Consider the following 24457-nt stretch of genomic DNA (forward strand, 5'->3'; position numbering starts at 1 on the left):
TGGAAGGCTGAGTCAACCTTGAGTGAGAATCGAACTGCCAAATTTCAGGCAGTCAGCAGAAGTAGCCTGCAGTACTGTACTGCACTCTAGCCACTGCTCCACCGCGGCTTATCCCCCACTGTCTCAGATTTTGGAGTGTAAACTTAGAGAAATTTCTTAAGCTTTTGCCTGCCAATTCCAAGTTCGTTTTTAAAGATAAAGATAAAGAATTCTATTATGACAATACATAAAGGCGCATGAGTTTAGTGACAGTCCAATGATGGGGCACCATATTTCTATTTCTTTGATTATATTTATTTCTAAATGTGCACATGAATATCTGATGCACAGATTTTTGAAGGGAATAATTTCCTCTTTTTTGTAATATTTAAGTTGCTTGATTGATCTGTTAATGCTACCATGATTGGATTTTTTCTCTGCCGATACCTACATTCATATTAAACATACAAAACCACATTGTTTTGCATTATGTTTCCTGTTCATTTGGTCTCTGATGTATAGTCCATAGTTCTCCTGGCATTAACAGTACATCTGGAAATGTTTTATTAGCTAATAGTATCAAACTACTACATTTTAAAAGAAAATATAAACATGAATTAAAGCTACCTTGCAAAGGTGAAACATTTCTAACCCTTAATTAGCATTAATAAAAGAAATAAATCTAGTTTTAAATCTATCCCGTTGATATCCATTGTTCAGATGTCTACAAGTTCAGGATCTACTAGGTGGATCATGCCATAACAATTACTATCTCGGTGTAACAGAATAAGGAGGGACAAAATATTTCAAAACATTTTCCCCATGAATATTATCAACACCAGAGGGCAGTACAATAATGTTTCTAAACCTGGATTCCTTAGATTTCTATAAAATAGAATATTTATGAGGCTGCAAAACAAATTTTTCATCAGAGCTGATAAAAATGAAAATTGGGGTGGAGAGGAGATGTCAGAAGGAAAACATTTTAGGAGCCTTCCTTCTTCAGTATATATATATATATTTAATATAAACCGTCTGGTGGTAAAAAGATTAGATTTTTTTGCCCACTCTTAAAATCAGAAAGTTTTGACCTCCTGTTTGGCAAAAGAATAGATAGGGGAGGAAAAGAGTTCTTTTTTTAATTCTTTCCAATTAAGGGCACTTCCACAACAGCATTGTTTGTTCCTATCCAGTTGGTAATTAAAGCAATCTGAACAACCTGCCTTCATCTTCATTTCTGCTGACCTCAAAATCCTGAGAATGTGAGAAGGTTTACCATTAGCTGGTAGGAGGGTTAGAATCAGCCTGGAGGGAAGGGGAAACAAGGCACAAAAGAGCTGCACCTGGAGGCAAGGTGAGGCAAATGAACCATTCACCAGTCTTGCAGACCTGCAGCATTGCAAAAGAGAAACCCCAGCTTTCAGTTTCAGAGAAACCTCAGGGTAGGTAAATTTAGATTCTGAATGGGGAAAAAAAAAAAAAAAGCCCATATGAAAATGCCCTACTTTTATTTGTGATTTTTTTTAAAAAATGCCTTTTTTTCCTGGAGATGCAGGTTTGGAGTTAATTCTAGTATTCCTTCTGATTCTAGATATGGCAACTTGGGTTTTCTAACCTTTTCTGCTACACCGAGAGGAGAAATGTTGTATCTAGACCAGGGGTGTCAAACTCTATTTCATTGACGCCCGCATCAGGCTTGTGTTTGACCTTGGAGGGATGGGGGATGGGGGGGTGTTTGGCCATGGTGGGCGTGACATGAGTCTGGTGTCGGGGCACCAATGGTGGCCAACTGCTAAGGCCAGACTTCCCTGAGACCCTCCCTCAGTCTCATTATAATCTTCCTTCCTTCCTTCCTTCCTTCCTTCCTTCCTTCCTTCCTTCCTTCCTTCCTTCCTTCCTCTTCTTTTTCCTTCCCCTTCATTCTTTCTTCTTCCTTCCCCTCTTTCCTTTTTCCTTCCTTGCTCTCTTCCCATCTTCCCTTCTTTTTCTTTCCTCTTTCCCTTTCTCCTTTCCTGTCCTTTCTTGCATGCTCAAATGCAAAAGGGGAAGCATTTCTTCTTTTGTTTTGCTTTTAGTTTGTTTTGATAGCCCTCTGCCAGCCCAAGTGCATAGTTTTTGCTGGCAGAGGGAAGCAGGAGGCTGTCCAGGCCGTAAATGTGGCACCGAAGGCTCTGTTTCCGCTGGCAGAGGCACCAAGGGGCAGTCCTATGCTGTTTCCAGGCTGGCCCTGTGGGCCAGATCTAAGCACCCCATGGGCTGGATCCAGGCCTTGAGTTTGACACCCCTGATCTAGACAATCTGTCTTTAGCTTCAATCTGCACTGAATGGGTTGGGGCAGTATAGATTGTGGAAACCTTGGTTTTTTTTGTTTTGTTTTTTTTTCATTTTCTCTTTTTCAGAGAGTGTGGGGTTCTTGTCAGGTCTGTGAGGGTCACCTTGTCAACAAGTGGAGCCCTCTCTGGGCATATCACCCCTCCTGGGATGCTTTCTTTGTTCACATAGGTGATAGTGAAAATGATTATTTGCTTTATATCTGGCTCTCCTGAAAACTGGTTGTTTATATGGAAATCTGCCTTGATTTTATCCCCAGAAGAACCATACTGGGAGGAAGCCCAGCTGAGAGAGATTTCTTAAATCAAAGGCACAGGATGGGTTTCTAGCACCAAGGACATATCTGTATAGATAGATATTCATGTGTGTTTTACAGCTTATCCCCAGATCATCAGCCTTGTGCAGAGAATCTGCAACAGTTACATAGACCCTGTTCAAGAGTTGTGTTGCTGTAGCAAGTGAGGAAAAAAAAAATTCAGATAGGAAGCCCAAAAACCATGCTAAGGACAGGAAGACCCAGGATTAGAATGATCTTGGCTCTCAATGGAAAAGGTGGGAAAAGATGGGTGCCCTCATCACTCGCCAAAGGAGTGGGTAGAAATTAAGGCTCTGGTTTTGTGCAGGCACATAATAGCAGAACTCTGGACAGTATTTTGTGCAAAATCAGTATTTTGTGCAAATCAGACATTATATAGAAAAAGGCTAATGAGCAGAAAATTGCTCGGAATTGTTAACGCAAAATAGGAGGCAGTGCTAATGCAGCACATTTTCATCCATCAAACTGTTCCAAATAGATTTCTACAGCCATATGTTACTTAACACAGTACTAAAAACATCTACCCCAAACTGTGAAAAAAAAGAAAAAACTAAAATATGAAGCAACCCAGGGCCCATTATATGAGGTATTCGCTCTGTTTTTTCTTTAAAAAAATACCTGTAGATAGAGAAAGAAAGTGGCTCTCCCCTATATCTTCTCTACTCCCTAAACTGGTAATAGCGAATCTTTAGACTCAACAATTTAAAAATTCTAAAAATGCTAACTTGACTCTGGCGATGTGCTGCACCCCCAAACAAAACAAAACAATACAATTTGCTCTCTCTCCCCCACCCCCACCCTAATCTAGGCCACCCTGAACTGCAGCACTTAATGGCAGTGCTGAGGCTAGGCTTGAAATAGAGGCCCAGGCCTTGACTTCAGCCCTAGCGCTACTACTGCCACATGAGTCAGCCATGCCATTCCCCAAGGAATGTGAGCCTTGGGGACCAGTGCAATTGCACCTGTGGTCCAGATCTCCCCAGCATCTGCCATGCACCGTTAACCTTGCCAAGTTACCTTTCTCTTCATGAGCCTGAGGCTCATGAGGCTTCCTGAGGCTGCTCCCGGTTGGACAAGGCCTTCGTTCTTGAAGACCCTTTGGAGAATGCTCTTCACTGCCCTCTGGAGCCTCCAAAAACTGTGTGAAAGCACAGCCCATTCTCACGCCTTCTTTAGAGGCTTCTGAGGCCACACAGGAGCAGGGCTTCTGCAGCCTCCTAAAATCATGTGAAAACAGGGTGAATTTTCCAGAATAATTGTCGTCAGGTGTTGGTGAATGCTGGCGGGTTGCTTAAGTGGTTTTGACACTCCTTTGACACACATGTCATGGGTTCGCCATCGCTTCCCTAAACATTTTAAATTATCTTGAGGGTCAGTGAGGTTCTCCTTTTAGAGTGCCTGCTTGTGAATGTTTGGGTTGGCAACAGGGTTGGTTTGCATAGTGCGGTGTGCCACTCTCCAAGGCTATATGGTAGTTGGTGCATCTTAATGACACTTCCAATGCCCTGTGAGATCCCTTCTTCCAAGACCAGAGGGAATATCCTTCCTTCCTCTTTTTTTTTTCCTGTGTGAGAAAAATATCTGCTCACAAGATTTCATCTTAGAAGGAGCCAGTTTTTGAAGGCTGAACTCTTTCAAAAGTCACTTGTTTGGGATCCACAGAATGAGGAGCTCTGAAGTAGGAACATCAGAGTAGTGGGAGAAAAAAATCAAATTGCCTCCCTACTTATCACATTATTACTGGTTCCCCAATGGTTTTCTACTGAATCGGCTCTCATTCAGTTTTGGGTTCTTGGGAAGCGATCAGATATTCAGCATGCAGAAGAGCTTTCTTGTGATGTTGTCTCTTTTTATTTATAACATCATAGGTAGGCAAACGTCTTAGTTTTGCTTTCAGTCCAACAGATTTATTTAAGTCAAGCAGCAGGTAAGCCCAAGCATTCAAACAACCTTCTTTCACTCTCTAAGCCACCCTAGAGTGCTTTGACAATTACAATGATTTATGTGTCTCTTGTAAATCATTTTTAAGTTAACTATTTGTCTGTAGCGTGATAGTTTATATGTTTTCATAGGCTACTGTACATATTTGTATACTTGTTAAGCTATACAATAGGTCAGGAGTGAGTAAATTTGTCCAAGGGGGCACGTGAGAAGCTGGGACTGTTGTGGAGGGCTGTCGCTCTGCCCCCACTGCTGCCCCATCCTACCCGATGCTGGTGCTGCACCACTGTCCCTTTCCGCCCCCACTGAGGCCAATGCTGTGGGCTGGGATTGGGACCATTGCAAACCAGATGTGGCCCATGGGCCGTAAAAAGTCCAAGTTTGATATATGGGCTGTGTGTCTGTAAATAGACTATATGTCAAATAAATTCCCCTAATCCTTTTCTCCTACTTACTTAAACAAGGGCATCAATTATACTTGGCTGGCAATCTCTTACAGTAGTCTAGTCTTGATCTTCCTTTGGAATAGTATCCAACAACATTTTATCCCCAACTCTGGCTGGTTTCCATGATGTGTTGATCCACCCCATTGTTTCACCGAGTAGTCTTCAGACCATACTGAAAACTTCAGCAATCTTTTGCTGATCTGCTCTGGAACAGGCTAGGATTCAGCACTCAAAACTGTGTAATCAATTGAACCTTGTCAGCTATTCTTACTGTACATTGTTTCTAAAACTTCAAGCCTAGCCAGCTGTCTTCTTCCTGCCAATGTATCAGAAGTCTCTATTTCAGTGGTAGGTTTCTACCGGTTCGCCCTGGTTCAGGCGAACTGGTAGTGGTGGCGGTGGGAGGCTCTGTCCACCCGCCCGGATGTCATCACAGACGCTCTGCGCATGTGCAGAAGCACCGTGCATAAGTGAAGTGAGCGTGCATGTATGCTCACAGTTCCGAATCGGTAGTGAAGGTAAGTGGAACCCACTACTGCTCTATGTGTGTGTGAAGCTTTTTGTCCTGGTAATTTTGTACAAACACTTACCATATTATAATTCTTTAAGGGTACCCCTATACCCTATTACTCTTTTTTTTTTAAAAAAAAAAAATTGATTTATATGCTGCCCTTCTCCGGAGACTCAGGGCGGCTTACAATGCGTTAAGCAATAGCCTTCATACTTTTGTATATTTTTACAAAGTCAGCTTATTGCCCCCACAAACTGGGTCCTCAATTTACCTACCTTAGAAAGGATGGAAGGCTGAGTTAACCTTGAGCCTGGCAAGATTCGAACTTACTAATTGCAGACAGCTGGAGTTAAATTACAATGCATTAGTCTGCTGAGCTATTTGATCCTGTTCATCTTCCATTATGTTCCCTTTCTACTTACCTTAGCCTTGCCAAGCATAATCATCTTTTTGTAGCCCATAATTTATCTGTATCAAATGCCCAAACAACGTACTTGTTTTTTTTGCTGATATCGACTTCAGAGAGTAGCTTACTTTTATTTGATCTGAAAATTGGTAGGCAGCTGATGCCTTGCTCTCATCCTCAGTCTTAATCTTACTGGATTTGTCCTCTGCCAGGAGAAAAAAAAATAAGTAAGCAGGAGACTGACAAATAAAGGCTCAGATCAGACAGAAACTATAAGTATGTGGGAACAACAAGTTGTCAAGGTGTAGCACCTATTTCCTCAAAGGAGGAGAAAAACTCCCAGGGGCAAAGGGTCATTTTAATGGGAAATTACTCACCCTGAAGCACTACAAAACTATCTTCTTCATTTTAGGAGAGGAAAAATTAAGAATTCTATTGTTTGCCTTTGAAAAACTAATGGAAGTGCCAGTGCACTGTGGAAAGAGGTAAGATGTCAAGCCTCTGTTTGCAAGAACTAGAACTGGAAGCTGACCCAGGAAACCATTCAAAGACACATGTCTCTGATAAGTTAGTTTACAATAAAAATTTAATGAACCGCTAAACATATGACAAACTGAAACTGCTAGAAAAGAATTCCAATGTCTGCTGTGTATTAAATGAAGGCCTTATTTACAACGAAGTCTGGAACCCGAAGTGCATAAAGGACATTAATACAATCAAACGAGTCCAGAGATATTTCACGAGAAGAGTCCTCCACTCCTATGCTCACAACAGAATACCTTATGCCACCAGACTCAAAATTTTGGGCTTAGAAAACTTAGAATTTTGCTGTCTTCAGTCTGACCTAAGCATAATACATAAAATCATCTGCTACAATGTCCTACCAGCCAATGAATACTTCAGCTTCAACCAAAACAATACAAGAGCACACAATAGATACAAACTCGTGGTAAACCAATCCAAACTAAACTGCAGAAAATACGAGTAACAGAGTTGTCAACGCCTGGAATGCACTATCTGACTCTGGTTTCTTCCCCAAATCCCCAAAACTTTAACCTTAGCCTGTCTACTGTAGATCTCACCCCATTCCTAAGAGGTCTGTAAGGGGCGTGCATAAGCACACCAGCATGCCTACCGTCCCTGTCCTAATGTTCCCTTTTATTCGTATCCTTTTCATGTATTTATAATTATGTTTACACTTGTATCTGTCATAAAATACATGCTTGACAAAATAAAATAAATAAAATAAATAAAATTAAATTCTTGTACTTTTTTCTCCCATCTGTAAAGTGCAGGTGGCTCTAAATGTCTGTTTTTCAGGTGGTAGAAAGAGTTTTCCCTTGTCTCTTGTTATGACGATTGCAAGCTGTTATTTTCAAGCTTACCAGAACTAATTCTCATACTAAGCAGAGCTGATGTCATATCTCTTGCATTTTGACACCTAGCTCAGGGGAGAAAGATATACTATCTATTTATTCCGTTTGATGCGTATTTTTTCCTTCCATCCTTTCTATTTACAGTGCCCTAACAATGCCTCAAGTTTTTTAATGTCTGTATCTTATACTAAGGGTGGCTCATGTTCCATGATAAAGCATGACACATTGCAGTCTGAAGGCCACCAGGAGGTATCAGAAAGTAAAAGTACTATCATTCCAACTTCACAGACATGGATATAGGAATAGACACTTGGAGATGGAATAATATGCCATGGTAAGCCCAAGTATTTTGAATTCTAATCCAGTGTTTTCACCACAGTTACTTTTGGGGAAAAAGTGAAACTTAAAATTCACCCCCAAGAAGAGAATTGAAACATTCTCTCCATTCTACTCCTAATGCCAGCCTGGACAGTATTTTTCCTATTTTAAAGATGGACAGTTTCCAGTTTATTTAGGCAGTTTCAATTAGTGGATGCCAGAAAGATTTGTCCCAAGTGTTTGATGTGAAAATGCATCCAACAAGAAAGCAGTGAGACTGACAGAGAGATCAGAAAAACTATTTAGTGAGACTGGTTTCACCTGCCACCTTATAATGATGTCTGGAAGTTAGCAAAGAGAAAGATGCATGGTTCTAGAGCAGGGCTGTCAAACTCATGGCCCGCGAGCTGGATGCCTCACATGCTGGCCACGCCCAAGCCCAGTTTAGCGAAGGGAGAAAAAAGTCCCGATATGTCATGTGACGCTGTTGTGAGGATGAGAGTTTGACAACCCTGTTTTAGTGGCTACAGTGTGTCAATGAAAAAAAAAAGAGACGGCAGTGTGATAGTACCGTATTTTTCAGAGTATAAGACACACTTTTTCCCCCCCAAAAAGAGGGCAAAAATCTGGGTGCATTTTATACTCCAAATGTAGCCCCGCCCAGCCTCGCAAACAGAGATTTCAGAGGCTGAAAGAAGCCTCTGAAAGAAGCTTCAGAAAAAAAGCCTCAGAAAGGCTTTTATCTAAAATAATATGGCAAGCAACAAAAGAAGAATCAGTAAAGGTTCTAGCCAAACTATGTTAACAAATCTGGAGAATGACACAATAACCAACAGATCAGAAGAGGTTAATCTACATACCAATACCAAAGAAAGGAGATTGAACAGAGTACAGATAGTCCTTCAGAATAAAAGCCTCTGAAAGAAGCTTCAGAAAAAAAGCCTTTTTTTCTGAAGCTGTTTCGGAGGCTTTCAGAGGCAGAACAAAAAAGTTTTTTTTTTGAAACAGAGTTTCAGAAGTTTCAGAAGCAGAAAAAAAAGCAAGGCACAGGGCTCACAACCAAGGAACCTGTTGCTAAAATTCACCTCTGGAAACAGCTGATTGGGGGTATTCCAGGAGGCCGATCCACCTGCCAATCAGCTTTTTTCTTATTTTCCTCCCCCAATACTAAGGTGCGTCTTATACTCTGGTGCGTCTTATACTCTGGAAAATATGCTAATTAATGAAATCCATATTGCCAATATTTGCAAGTGTCAACAGAGGGCCATGCATTTTCCTTAAAGCATTAGAAACTTCCCTAAGATTTCAGAAACAGAGTGTTGCTAACCCAATAAAATATCTGATTTTTGATGGGCTTTAAATACTTGAAGCAGAGAGAAGAACGAGGAAGGAAGACCAAAGCATAATCCCTGTGTTACATGACTGACACCTGAAATGGTCTGTTTTCAAGGATCTCACATTTGTTCGGGACTTTTTACTGCTTTTTTGCATTGCTAAATGGTTTATTGAGCCAAATTGTTTGGAGGAATGAATTGGACTTCATTTGGCATTGCATCCCAACAAGAGAAGGATGTTCATTCATAATATCTTGTTTGGGGATTGATTGATTTATGCCCCTCTTACTGATGCAGTGTTTAGTTGTATTAAACTTGTGGTATTAATTTATTATTAATAAATTATTAATTCATTACCATTAATGAGTATCACCAAATACAATTTTTATAAGAGGAACCTTCTGTCTGCTCTTCTGTGGCATCAGGATCTCATACCTTTCTGTAGTACCTCTACCATTCAACTCTTTGCAGATAGAGTTAGGATCAAGGTTAAGGTAGGCTAATAGAATTGGCCTAGCTTGGAGACAAAAAGCTTGCCATGGGATCAGCTTCCCTAAAGCAATCCATAGTCTGTTAATGTTATCCAATCCAGTGCTATCCACACTGCTTCTATTACAACTCCCTTTCCCAACCAACCCAGTCTTGAATCATGTTGGCTGCTAGAGATTGGAGTTGCAGTCCAGTATACAGAACATCAAGTTGGGATTTGGTCATACAATATTCCTTTTACATTCTTGTATTTCTAGACCAATCTTCACCAGGTTCAATCTTTACACAATACTGTATAACAGGAAGAGAATTTTCTGGGTTCTAAAGGAATGTAGAATGGATATTGGGGAAGATATGAGAGAGCAATTAAAGGGATATTTCCAGAGATGATTATAGCTCTGAGATAGAGGAAAGAGTGAGGAAGAATTTCAAATGAATCTACCCTTGGTTTTGTTTAGTAAGCTACTTTTAAAAATAATAAAAGCAGGATAAGAATAAATAAGTGAATGAATAAGAAGGGACAAAGAGGAACTTGGACAAGCTTTCAAAGTTCTGTTATTCTACCTTATTACAATAAAAAACATTCCTAGAATCTCTCTCCTATTTTTTGACTTGGCCTTCCTGAAAGAGCTGACAGGGAAGCCATTCTAAGATAGATTGACTGGGGGGTGGGTGGTTTAAGACCTAGAGAAAAATATTCTCAGGGGCAATCCCCTCTTCCTGGAAGAACATGGCCTCTGACCCCCCTGAGCAGTAAATATGCCCACCCATTTATATCCTCCAAACCTTTTTGTGGATGGCATTTAGGCAAGAACATCTTCCTAGCAGCAACATTTTTTATTTAACAGTTCTGTTTCTACCCCAGAGAAGCTTCTTGGATGAGAAGCAAATTGTTTTTAAAGAAAAAACAAAGTCCAGTTGTCTTTTGAAAAGCACCTTTGGGACAACCATGACCTGGATGATTGAGAAACTTCAAAGACAGTTCTACTTCTAGTGAATTGTTTTTATGCGTATTGAAGTTTTAAACATTATAAGTCACCTAGATTTACCTAAGCAGGCAGCATGTAAAGGTAAATAAATAAATCCATCTTGTATTTCCGACTTTGATGTTGCATCTTTTTGCTGCTGTCATTCAGCTGATTAGCATTTTTTTAAATGAAAACTTGACAGCCATAGAATACTGCACCTGGTTTCATCATATTATTACAAATCATCCACAAAGGCTAAATCTCACCAAGCATTTTATTTAGCCAGTTATTGGACGATGCTTCAGAATGGGTAGGAAAAGATCTCTTTGTGGGAGTTAATAACTAGGAAAATTGGATATTTCTCTGGAATATGCTGAAGAGAGCGAAAGATTCGTTTGAAAAAAGATGACATGACACTTCTTCCTTCAGTTGAGGGAAGGTGGAAGGTACACGCAATTCAAGTAATTGCCAATGCATCTTTGAAGCAGAGAATTGGAAGGGAAGATGATGGGGCAACCCAAGGCATTTCACTATCATAAATAGAACAGCAAATGATACAAACTTTTCCTTATAACACCAGTGGCATTATATCCAGGGTGGATTTGATTTAAATCGAGTTGATTTAAATCACAATTTAAATCATGATTTAAATCACTAGTAAAAAGGCTTGATTTAAATCAACTCGATTGAAATCATAATTTTTAAAGAGCAACTGTCATCTCTGCTACTCCTTTGACCCACTGTTGACTCACCGATAGTCCCAGTGTTGCAGAATATACAGCCTCATGCTACATAACTAAGCTCCATTTCATGCTGAATAAACTCAATTATTTATGTATCTTAAATAGAAAACTATCTTATGATAGATTTTTACCCCAAAAGTTTTTTATTAAAATAAATTAAATAAAAATAAAAAAAAATCTGATTTAAATCAAAAAAATCCGATTTAAATAAAAAAAAATCTGATTTTTTTAATTTTTTTTTTTAAAAAAATCATTGATTTTTATCCACCCTGATTATATCTATGGCTGGCCAGATTCTATCACTGAGAAGGAAATCCCATAAATGCAGTAAGTTACAAATACCATAAATTACATGATTATTGGGGGCGGGGGGGGTACAAAATGAAATAAACATTTTAGATTATGGCTTTTATCCTCCTAATGACGAGGTTAAGATGATGCTAGAAGATTAAAAGGGTCTTTTAGGGCCTCGAGCAATCAGCCTGAATGATCTTCACAGAGACTCCTGGAGTGGGTCTCTAGCTATGTTAGAAGGCTCTGCCTCTGAAGTCAGGAAATAGCCTGCAGTTTGTTTTAAAGCCCAATTTTTTCTGCTGCTACAAGTTCTCCCAGGAAAAGAGATTAACAAATATTTTCTCAAATTTTGGGTACAGCCACAGGCATAACAGTAGCCTCATCAGAGAGAGACTGCACAAAACTCAGTAATATGGAAGTTGATTTGAAACAAAAGCAAACAGTGAAAGACATCAAATCCTGTTCTTGATACAAAAACTATAACTGGATCGATAAAATTGGGCTGTTTGGTAGAGTGTCAGGCCTTATCTAAAGCACAGCTCCAAATTTCCCTTTTCTGTGGAATGGTCACCCACATTTTCCATAAAGGTTTGTAAATTGTTGTATTTTAATCCATCTTTCTTTTTCTTCTCCACTATACTCTCTGACTGCAAATGTGGAGCCTTCATGCAAATCTCTGCTAGAACAGTGGTAGTGGGCCTGGCAAATTTATCCTTGTGATCTCCACCTCTGCTGCCCCCTTGAGTTTCAGATGTTTGGGTTTGCTGTTTCTGAGACGAAAGATTTCCTGGAGGGAGAAAGCTAATTGACAGGATATCCCTTGCTCTTAAACTAGGATATTATTTCATGGTCACCAGAATTTTGTAGCCTAAGTGCTATTGACCCACAGCAAGTGCAAACGTTTTACTGTTTTGTCTCCTTGAATCCTTTGCTATGGATTTTTCCTCAATTGCACTGATTCCTACATCCACAGTTAATCTGTTTTCCATCCCCTAATATACTCCCTATTCTTCCTTTTCTCTGGAGTCACTGGATTTCCTCTCTTCCTTTAACTACTGTTCTTCTTGTAGGGTTCTTCCTCCTTTTCTGTTAACTGTCACCCAAATGTACCCCCACCAACCATTTTATACGACATGTCTCATGACCTTGCTTTACTTTCATCCCCAGTCCTAGCTGACACAGCTGAAGTCACTGTTGTTTTAAAGCAGGCTTTCTCATCTCTTTCCAAAATAGTACTTGTGGTGGATGCGGTATTTGGTATGCGTCATGTATGGTGTAGAATGAGGGAGCACCCCAGTGCACCTCCTAGTCTCTTATCCGTGCCTGGATCCCGTCGAGCCATTTCTAAACATGAACTTATTCTTTCAAAAGGTGACTAAACCCACGTGAAATGAACATAAAGGAATGTGACATTGGGGTAAGTACAGTGGTGGGTTGCTCCTGGTTCAGTCCGGTTCTTGTGAACTGGTAGTAATGGCGGTGGGAGGCTCTGCCTACCTGCCCCAACATCATCGCTGATGATTTCCTGTTGTAAACCGGTAGTAAAGGTAAATGGAACCCACTTCTGGGTAAGTATGAGAGCGGCCATTAAGGGACACTATAGAGGAGATTACAGAGTTCAGAGACAGAAGAAGGCGTGAAAAAGACATTCAAAAATAACTTAGTGTCAGGAAACAGGCAACACAAGTAATACCAAAACTACTTTGTTGATACAGTTTATAACAACAGAATGTTGAAAGCCTGATAGCAATTCTCCTTCACTCCTCTTATGCCAAAGAGAGCCAAGGTGGGGCAGTATTAAGTTTCTTTCCCACACTTTCCTGTTTTCCCAAGCTAAGCTCATGTTTTACTAACAGTTGCTCCCTATTTTCTTCAAAATTTTCTTCATACTCCTGTATAAACTGCCTTGATTTTAATTTGTAAATGATAGGATAGAAAGAAATCTGGACAGGCTTTCGGGACTCTGTTTTTCTATCTTGCTGCAATAAAAAGCGTTTCTGAAGTCCCAGCTACAGACCAATCAGGCTAACATCAATACCTGGGAAGATACTGGAAAAGATAATAAAAAAACAGATCTGCCAACACCTAGAAATGAGTAAAGTAATAACTAGCAGTCAGCACGGGTTTGTTAAAAACAGATCATGCCAAACCAATCTTATTTCATTCTTCAACATAGTGACTAAATTAGTAGACCAGCAAAATACTGTGGACATAATATACTTAGACTTCAGCAAGGCATTCGACAAAGTAAACCACAACCTACTTCTTTGTAAACTAGAAAAAAGTAGGATAGATAGCTTCACCACCAGATGGATTCGCAACCGGTTGACAAACCGTACTCAACGAGTAGTCCTTAATGGGTCTAAGTCTACATGGAGAGAAGTAAGCAGTGGGGTGCCACAAGGTTCTGTCTTAGGCCCAGTACTCTTCAATATCTTCATAAATGATTTAGATGAGGGAATAGAAGGGGAACTCACCAAATTTGCAGATGATACTAAGCTGGCAGGAATAGCTAACACCAGAGGTGGGTTTCAGCAGGTTCTGACCAGTTCTGTAGAACCGGTAGCGGAAATTTTGAGTAGTTCGGAGAACCGGTAGTAAAAATTCTGACTGGCCCTGTCCCCATCTATTCTCTGCCTCCCAAGTCCCTGATCGGGAGGAAATGGGGATTTTGCAGTAAAGTTTATAAAATATAACGTTTTTTTCTTTTTAAAAAGTAAAGTAAATTGAGATTAGTTCTATCCCTCTTCATCTGAAGTGTAGTGGTATCCTGGGACCAACTCTATAAGGTTATTTTTTTATGGCACAACTCTGCACAACTCTAATCTGTCCCAAAGCTACCGTAGCCAGAATGTGAGAGATTTCACCTCCATTCTGCTGGGTTGAAATATAGTATTTGGAATCCAAAAACTCAAGGAAGATTTAAAAGCCAGAAATTCAATGTCCTGAAATTAACAGAGTTAAACTGAAGCCCAAGAACATAGCCAGACTCAGACAAGTGTTCCAAAAGCAAAAATAAAAATAAAATAAAATAGAAAATCAGGATTTTAAGAGACAGATTTACATAGATATTCTGAACTGTGAGAGTTTATAATTCCAAAACTTTCAGACTTGCTTCCATGCTTCAATTGTTGATCCTTAATGCTTGACCTTTTACAGTACATCTAAGTACACCTTGTCTGAATCTGAAGATTGTGGTGTTGAACTTGTGCCCATAATCAATTACATTTCTGGGGTGTGATGGCTCAGGCATATTGCAGAGCAGGACCCCTACTTCTTTATGATTTCTAAATTAGGCTATGGCCTGCAGAGCTTCCTATTTCATCCTGCAATTCTAATGAGGTTTCCCCGATACATAATAACATTTTTTACTTTGATCTTCAAGGGCTATTTTAGAATTGTTCATGGAAGGACACATCTTAAAGCTTCTCCTGCAGTGACCTTTCATATCCGGATTTGTAGAAGGGCATTGGCTTTTCACTTCAGTGTAAAATTTTAATATTTAAGAAGCTCTAGTCTAAACCAGAGGTGAGTTTCAGCAGGTTCTGACCAGTTCTGGAGAACCGGTAGCAGAAATTTTGAATAGTTCGGAGAACCGGTAGTAAAAATTCTGACTGGCGCCGCCCCCATCTATTCTCTGCCTCCCAAGTCCCAGCTGATTGGGAGGAAATGGAGATTTCCCCTTCCCCTGGATTGGGGAGGGAATGGAGATTTTACAGTATCCTTCCCCTGCCATGCCCACCAAGCCATGCCCACCAAGCCACGGCCAAAGAACCGGTAGTAAAAAAATTTGAAACCCACCACTGGTCTAAACCACATTCTGGGTACTAATGGATATAAATTTGATTGTAAAGGAGTAATTAAAACCAAGCATTTTGCAATTATTATGAACAATGGAATGTTTCATTGCAAGCTTTGGAGCAAAAATGGAGTGGCTTACGTAGAAAGTAAGTTCCACGGTGGGTGGAAGAAGAGAAAGATGCAGATAACTAAGTTTGTAGAACTTGGCTGTTCCACTTAGTGAATTGGGAATCTGTAGGCTAACCTCCAGACTCATCATCACAAAATATTCCTGCAGAGGTATTCCTGTGGTATAAATTTCCAGGCATTTCCCCGTGAGGGTTGTGCACATAGCACAGTCAAGATTTGCACATACAGTAGTTGACATTGAGTGGCCAAAATTATGCACAGTATTGTGTGGCGCTAGATAATCTCCTATGAAGACATTGATTTACAGACATGACATGATATGTACCTGTGATGGCTTCCCAGTAATAAACTCAGTTTTGAATGATCACTGCCTTGTGTGAATTTCCCACTCTCAGTTTCATTGGATTGGTCCAGTGGCCTCTGCCCTTTTGGACACAAGGGACCGGTTCCGTGGAGAGAGGTTTTCCATGGACCGGAGGGGACGTAGTTTCATGTTCCGCCTGCATCCCATGGATGGGGCTTCACTTGTTTGTGCAGCCCGGTTTCTGGCATGCTGCAGCCTGGTGCCGGTCCACAGACCGGGGGGGGGGGGGGGACAGGACCCTTGGATTAGTCTGGTTGTGGGACAATATGAGAGAGACAATCCTGGGAAATTTTATATACTCTTATCATAGCTCTCCTTTCGTTCCTTCCCTTTCTTTAGCTGTCCCTACCCGCTATGTGGCAGTTTTGCTTATTTGAAAAAAATCACCAGACTCTTTATCATGCTATCATAATTTTAATGGAATTAAAACGAGGAAAAATAAATATTATCATTGGCCATTATATAATAAGCTATCATAGATCACTATATTCACTTTTCATTTTATTGCACAAAACAGTTTTGGGGAGCAGTTAAGCTATAAATTCTGTGACTTCTCCAGCAGTAAACATGGTATAATTAAGTGTAGTTCAGACAACTGAGAGTACAGCAAACAAGCTAATAGTATGACATGTTCAAGGTCTTCAGTTCCCAAGAGAGAATTTGATTGCTGTTTGCAGGGAACGCATGGCAAATTATGCTATTATTTTTCTCTTTTACCAGGCTTGAAGTAGCATTTTACCGGCTTATATTGAGTGCTGATTCCTCAGTTTATCTCCTGTCCTTTGTGCTGATGGAACTGGAGAGGCATCTTGAAAGAAAAGTCATTGTGTAAATGGCCCAGTTGCAGATCTCTGCCAGAGAGTAATTTAATTGCTGTTTTGAGATCCATGTCTCCTCACCTTGACACTTACTTAATCCTTTCGACAAAATATCAACAGAAAAGAATTGTTTTGTTGTTGCAGTTCAAATCATGCCTCTGTGAGGGAAAATTATTTCTGGATCAATGTGCAGTTGTTCCCCCAAGTAAATGTATAGTTTAATAAACAGAAAGGCCAAATTTAGTGATAGCCATGTCCAGAGGTGGTATGCAGCAGGTTCTGACCAGTTCTGGAGAACCTGTAGCGGAAATTTTGAGTAGTTCGGAGAACTGGTAAATACCACCTCTGACTGGCCCCGCCCTCATGTTCTCTGCCTCCTGAATCCCAGCTGATCAGGAGGGAATGGAGATTTTACAGTATCCTTCCCCTGGAGTGGGGAGGGAATGGAGATTTTACATTATCTTTTCCCTGCCTTGCCCACCAAACCATGCCACGCCCACCATGCCATGCCCACCAAGCCACACTCACAGAACCGGTAGTAAAAAAATTTGAATCCCACCACTGGCCAGATCAAATTTATATTTCTAAGAAAATGAGAAGGTAGCAGAGTAGCAAACTAAATTCAAATCTAAGCTCAGAGGTCTGCCACATGGTTCTCCCATTTGTTCTATTTGTGATTTAAACATTGAACTTGGGACCACAAGCAGAGTTTCTGCTATTCTTCAATTCTTCTGGCCTCCAAGTCAGCTGATCGTTGGGGTACCCTCTCTCTGCTTTGAAACTGGAAGCACAGTGGACAGGATCCTGTCTAAATGGCAATCTCTGTAAGAAGAGATTAATCCACGTGACATTGCTGATACTGTAGTGAAGGCAACTTGTGCACCACACCAACTTGAACTGTAGGGAAGTCCATAGATATAAGAACATGTTTGTCAATTGCTGAACAAATAGATCAAACTTTTTGCATTGCTGAATCACTTAAAAAAATAGGAGTTCTGCTCTACCTCTCTGGCCCGTCCTTGATTTACTGATGTTGCATCTGTCATGGCTTCTTTCTGGAAGTCCTGAAAGCCCCCTGTTTTGCAAAGCCCAATGACCACCGAATTCTTAGTGCCAGCTTCATTGGACATCCCTGATTGTTCCTGGGCCTTACAGGGATCTGATTGACCAGGATCTGTGTCAGCGGTATTCAGCAGTTTTGACCAGGTTTGGAGAACCGGTAGCGGAAATTTTGAGTAGTTCGGAGAACCGGTAAATACCACCTCTGACTGGCCCCGCCCCCATCTATTCTCTGCCTCTCGAGTCCCAGCTGATCGGGAGGAAATGGAGATTTTGCAGTAACATTCCCCTGGAGTGGGGAGGGAATGGAGATTTTACAATATCCTTCCCTTGCCACGCCCACCAAGCCATGCCCACCAGCCATGCCACACCAACAGAACTGGTAGTAAAAACATTTGAATCCCACCACTGATCTGTGTACATTGTTACATTGTAATCATGTAACAATGACGACTAGCATCATTGGGTCACTGTAAGGCCCACAGACTGTAAGCCCACTCAGTGACAAAGTCAGAAGGCCAGATATTGGCTTTGGCATCAAGAGTTTAGTCGCTAGGCGCTACAGAAATCTGGCTCTGTGGAAAAACAATGGCAGTTTCAATTAATGTTAGTCGCAAGTCAAGAGGCAGGCATGAAGGATAAAAGGGAAGTTAATTCACTTTTCAGGAGTACCCATCTACCTCTTTGGGCAGCGTACAAAAAATAAAACAGAGAAACAAGTCCTTATTTCCCCTTGCAGTTAAACAATTGAATTTAAGAGATATGGGTGGGGAATGAAATGTAGGGATCTATGGAGAGCAATTGTACCTGTTGGAAGAAAAATCCGGTCTGGTTCCAAGTCGGGAGAAAGACGCTGGAAATCAAATAGAGGCAGGCTGCAGGAAAGGAAGTCTCTGTTTATTTGGTAGCCAGATACGAGTGATTGCAGCATGTTTCTGGGGTGGCTGACAAAATGGGGACTGAGAGTAGGTGGGCTTTTATACATTCTTTGGGGTTTTGTGATTGAAATCCTTGTTTCTTATGAAATGTTCTTTGACCTGTGCTTGAATGTGCCCTTTTTGGTATTCTAATTCTTGTTGCCTGACTCCCATTGTGGCTGGGAGGTCATGCCCTACCCTTGGAGCTGGCTGGCGAATGTAGATTTTAGAAGGGTTTGTTTTGCTGCTTTTAATCCCATCAGCTTCAGCCTTCTCTGGGGGCTGTAGCTGAAGGCGTTTTGTTTATGAATGGAGCTGTCTGGCTTTCTGTAAATGGATACTGAACGGAATGCTCCAGTTTTCTCAATAGATACAAAAGTACCTCATTCATAAAACTTAACCTTTGGAGGGACTGCCTGGAGTGTTTTCCTGGTAGTAGAGAGAAATGAATGATTTGATCCTAGGAAAGCCTCCTTTCTGGTGTGTGTGTGTGTTTGTTTGTTTGCGTGTGCATATGTGTGTGTGTGTGTTACATACATACCTAAAAGGGCTGAGGCACATTATTATTATTATTATTAGTCCAATTTATATGCCACCCTTCTCCGTAGACTCAGGACGGCTTACAATGCATTATAGCAATAGCCTGCATACTTTTAGGTATATACCTGCTTATTAGGGCTTTCGGCCCACCCTAAGCGGTGTTGTTCTATACAAAGCTGGCTTATTGCCCCCACAATCCGGGTCCTCAATTTACCTACCTCGAAAGGATGGAAGGCTGAGTCAACCTTGAGCCTGGTGAGATTTGAACTCGCACTAATTGCAGGCAGCTGGCAGCTAAGTGCTAGCACTTAACAGCACTTAGTCCGCTGCACCACCGAGGCTCTTGTTTGTTTGTTTGTTTATGTGTTTGTTTGGTTGGTTGTTTATGTGCAAAATGGAGAAGGCCAGAATAGACTAGAGATTCAACACCGATTCAATAGCATCTCCAATGTGGTGCTTACAAACCTTGATTAAAAGAAAAGTCCCTTTCGGGTTTCACATAGCATGGGCCATGAGAACCAAAGACCAAGCACGTAGAATACAACCAGATATCAGGGTTTTTCTTTTTTGCATCTGTTGCATAAAAAACACAAGTGTCAACCTAGCCCTGGCAACATTCAGAGCTATATGTGTGTTCTTCTTGTGTAGAATGGTCAGTTGAGATATGGATTTTTCCAGCAGGTTTTACACTGAGAGCTGGAAAAATAAATATTCTATCATGTAATTGGCCAGAAAATGTCTCTTGCCTTTGTAATTTGAGTACCCAGTTGCATTAAGTTTGATGCATCACTCTTAAACGGGTGAACTCTAGGGGGTTTTGTGATCACAAAAAATGATTCAGTTGTCATCCTTATCCAGTAGACTGTGATAGGAAGTCTACTAATAGGAAGTCTGTGATAGGAAGGAGTTAGGCCTGAAATATTGGAACAACTGAAAACTGGCTCCCTTTATGTTATAGCAAAGTATTTATTCAAGCATTCAAAACTTGAACCAGCTTAGTATTTGACCTCCCTTTTAAATGAAGCAATTATGGTAATTAATCTAAAAGACATTTGCAGTTCATTTAATAAGTTGATCTAATACCCATCCAGATCTTTAAAAACGTTCTGCAGTTTAATTACAGATGGTATTTAAGTTTTTTTTTTTAAAATTTGGCACATTACACAGTGTATCATCAACTGCTAATTTTTTTTTTTAATAGGAAAGGCATATTCTCAAAGATCATCTGAACCTAACCTTGAAATAAATCTATCCAAGACATTTGAGTTTAATTGAGGTTAGTTGGGTGTGAATTTAACAGGTAAAATTGAAAGAAAATATGAAACATTTCTGTGAAGCAAAATAGTCAGATCTATACTTCACAGCCTAATATAAAACTGGAGTGAAAATGGGAAGGGAGTCAAATGATTTCAATAAATAAAATAAAATCTCTTTGAATCAATCAGTCAATCCCTTGTAGAAATTATTTTGACATTTAACAGAAAGGGATGACCTTGAGATCAAATGCAGCTCTATTATTTCCCCCCTCTTAACACGCTCCTTTGTTCAAGGAAATTTTTGTTACTTATATGTTTATTCTGGTTAGGCCCAATTAAATAGACTTGAGGCTTTCTTATAACAAAGATATTTATTTATTTCTTGTCTTCCTCAGGATTACATCTGGACAACTCGTGCTCTGACAGGAGCATCAACTTATATACAGAGGAGGCGGGGCAAAAGGTAAATAGGGACCAATGGCAAGGAGCATAGTGACATCATACATTTAACATATATACAAATATACATATTTACAGAAAACAGGTTAGGTATTTTCAATTGTAACAATTTTAGTTTGAAAAAGGCAATAAAATGACAGATTTTGCTGAGCCACACTAGGCAACTTGTCCCAGTGCCTTTGTTTTACATGGTACATCAATAGCCCTTAGTGACTTCGGCATGGAATGTCTGTTATTTCCCAGTCTTAAAAACCCATCGTCCAGAAGAGCATTCATTGCACAGCAGCTGAATGCAGAAAGTCAATTCTGGATTATGAGAGATGACTGTGATGTAGCAGATTTGAGTTCCTCCTTTAATTTGTTTCAGCTCCTCAATTAGCACTCGTTACAGCAGATCCCAAGACAATATTTGAGCAGCAGAACTGTTTATTCGCACCGTGGAAAGAAGTAAAGTTGAAAGTGCCTTGGGGAAGAATAAATAACTGCCGAAAGAGCTATTGTGAAATTTGCTCACAGGGCTGTAAGAGTTAATTCCGAAAGCTGCAATGCTCAGTCGACATAGGTGTATATGTTTGGAGTATAAGGAAGGTCCATTTAGTGCCCTAGTTAAAGCACCTGGAGTTCTAGTCGGGGTGGGATTCAGAAATTTTAGCAACCGGTTCTCTGCCCAGTTGCTGGGTGGGTGTGGTCATGGTGGGTTTGGCCTACTCGGCCTCCTGTGCACCGGGGTGGGGGCGTTTTCACCCTCCCCAGGCTCTGGAGGCTTTTCTCAAGCCTCCAGGAGGGCGAAAACGGCCTCCCCTGGGCTCTGGAGGCCCTCTGGAGGCTGGAAATGAGTCCATTTCCAGACTTCCAGAACTTCTGGTAGGCCCATTTTTCGCCCTCCCAGAGCCTCCACACGGCCCTTGCACTTACCTGGCATCCAAAATGGGCTGTGTGGAGACTCCTGGGAGGGGTGGGAGGGGGTGGGTGGGGTCAGCCAGTCCTTGGAACAACTGGTTTGGTGAACCAGATTAAAATTAACATTCAGTTATCCTGAACAGGTCCGAATCGGCTGAATCCCACCCCTGGTTCTAGTCCAGTTCAGACAGAGGCCGATTGGATGATCTTGTTTCCTGAGGGCACACTCAAGCACAGGTCAAAGTACATTTCACAATGAACAGGGATCTCAATCACAAAGCCCCAAAGAATGTATAAAAGACCACTTACTCTCAATCCCCATTTTGTCAGCCACCCCAGAAACATGCTGTGGTCACTAGTTTCTGGCTACCAAATAAACAGAGGCTTCCTTTCCTGCAGCCTGCCTCCTTTTTATTTCCAGTGTTCACCCAGTCTTGCTCACTGAGCAAGATGATCTTGCTCCTCTGAGCTCCAAGAAGCAGGCAAGGGGAAACCACTTCCCAAAAACTTGCAAAGGAAACTGCAAGGATCTCCCCCTGGGCAATCGTCAGGAAATAATATTGACCCAATAGTGAACATATGTGTGTCGGTATGCATGCATGTAGGTACATGAACACAACTGAGCCCAAAATTTATGTTGCTAAGTGTAACATTTATTAAGTGAGCTTTGCCCCATTTTACGACTTTTTTTTTTTGCCACATTTGTTGAGCGAATCACTGCAGTTTTTAAATTAGTCACCCGGTTGTTAAGGGAATCTGGTTTCGCCATTGACTTTGCTTGTCAGAGGGTTGCAAAAGGGGATCACATGACCCCAGGACACTGTAACCATTGTAAATGTGAGTTAGTTGTCAAGCATCCGATTGTAAATCACATAAGTCATAAATCTGAAAAACAGTCATAAGTCACGTCTTTCAGTGCTGTTGTCACTAAGTGAACTGTTATAAGTCGAGGATTACCTGAATAAATGAATGCCTGCATACATGCATGCTTGCTCTGGATGGGTTGCTGCTTAAAAGCTCTCCTCCTTTCTTCTTCCTTCCTTGTTGTGCTCCTCAGGCGATATACTATTTCTGTAGTAATTATCTCCTACAATAGATATTTTTTATGGCTCCATATCTCTGTTGGTGCTTTATTCATAAAAGGATGATAGTACATTTAGCAGGCAGTGAGTGGACTATTGTTTACTGCACAGCTGGAGCAAAAATACAATTATTTTTGTGCCACATTCTCTGTCAACTCTTCAAGGTAGACCAGATTTGAACATCAAAGTCATGAATGCTGAAATTACCTTTGTTATTGGGTTACAGTAACAGAGTCATGCAATTCTGAATGTGCTTTTCCCCTCCCTGACATTATTTGATAAAATTAAAGATCAAGCTTTTGAAAATTAAACAGAAGGAATATAAAGTGAACTTATCTAACCTGTGTGTGTGTGTACACACACACACGCCCAATACAAACCCTACCCCCAAATTAAGCCCTAATTAAGACCCCGCCCACCCGGGGTGCAGCGGGTAGGATGAGGCGCACCTGTAAAAATTAAGCTAGGTTGGGGATGGGGTGGTGGAGCTGCCCTACTTACCAGGCCTTGCACACCCCTACACCTGCCCCATCTTGCAGGCCCACTTTTGCTGTGGCCACTTGCTGCTCCTCGTGCTGGTTGCCCCCGGCCTCCGTTTTGCCATCAGAGGCCTTCCGGAAAGCCTCTGCAACCAAGAAATGAAGTCTGGATTGACGCGCGAATCACCCCCGGCCTCCATTTTGCCATCAGAGCCTTCCAGAAAGCCCTCTGCAGCCGATAACAGAGCTCTGGATTGATCCGAATTTATGTTATTGGCTGCAGAGGGCTTTCCAGAAGGCCTCTGAAAGGTGAAATGGAAGCCAGGGGGTGTTGCACTCATCAATCCTGAGCCCGTTTCTCAGCTGCAGAGGGCTTTCCGGAAGGCTCTGATGGCGAAACGGAGACTGGGGGCGACATGTGTGAGTGGCAGCAAGTGGCCACAGAAGAAGTGAGCTGGCAGCGGGCTCCTGCTGGGCGGGACTGTCAGTGCCACTGTTGTGAGGTGAATCAATAATTAGACGCCCGAAAAGAAGCCCTAGCCATTTTTTCAGGAGTCAAAAGAAAATAAGACCAGGTCTTATTTTCAGGGAAACATGGTATGTATGTATGTATGTATGTATGTATGTATGTATGTATGTATGTATGTATCGGGTGAAATGCTCCCGGTTCAAACCAGATAACCCGATCCGGTAGCGATGGCGGCAGGTGGTTCGGAGAATCGGTAGCAAAAATCCCTCCCTTCCCACCCATGCCCACTTGAGCCGCGCGATCATCAGAGGCTTTTTTTTTTATTTTTAAAAGCATTTTTTCTATATCCTCTTTGGCCGAGGTTTTAAAAATCTATGTATATATGGAGATATATTTCTTTTGTTTTATTTCTTAGAGAAAATAATGAGTTAGAATACAAAATAGATTTATTTGGTTAAGGTCAAAATAAATCCGTTGCTATTTCCGATAACTCTTTGGTGATTTGGATTGAATGATGATTTTTTACAATTTGATTATTGATAAGGAATGAGATATGGGAAGAAGATATTTTTTATTAAAATTCTAGAGAAGGTGTTAAGTTATTGAAATATATAACTTTATATAACTTTTTTCTCATTTTTTTATCTCTTTGCTCTTCTCTTTTTCGTTTATTATTTTTCTTAGTTTGTATTAGTCTTTTATCTGTGTATTGATAAACTTTAATACTTTTTT

Source organism: Pantherophis guttatus, chromosome 2 (genome assembly GCF_059756535.1).
Source record: "Pantherophis guttatus breed Tessera chromosome 2, ASM5975653v1, whole genome shotgun sequence".
NCBI lineage: Eukaryota > Metazoa > Chordata > Lepidosauria > Squamata > Colubridae > Pantherophis > Pantherophis guttatus.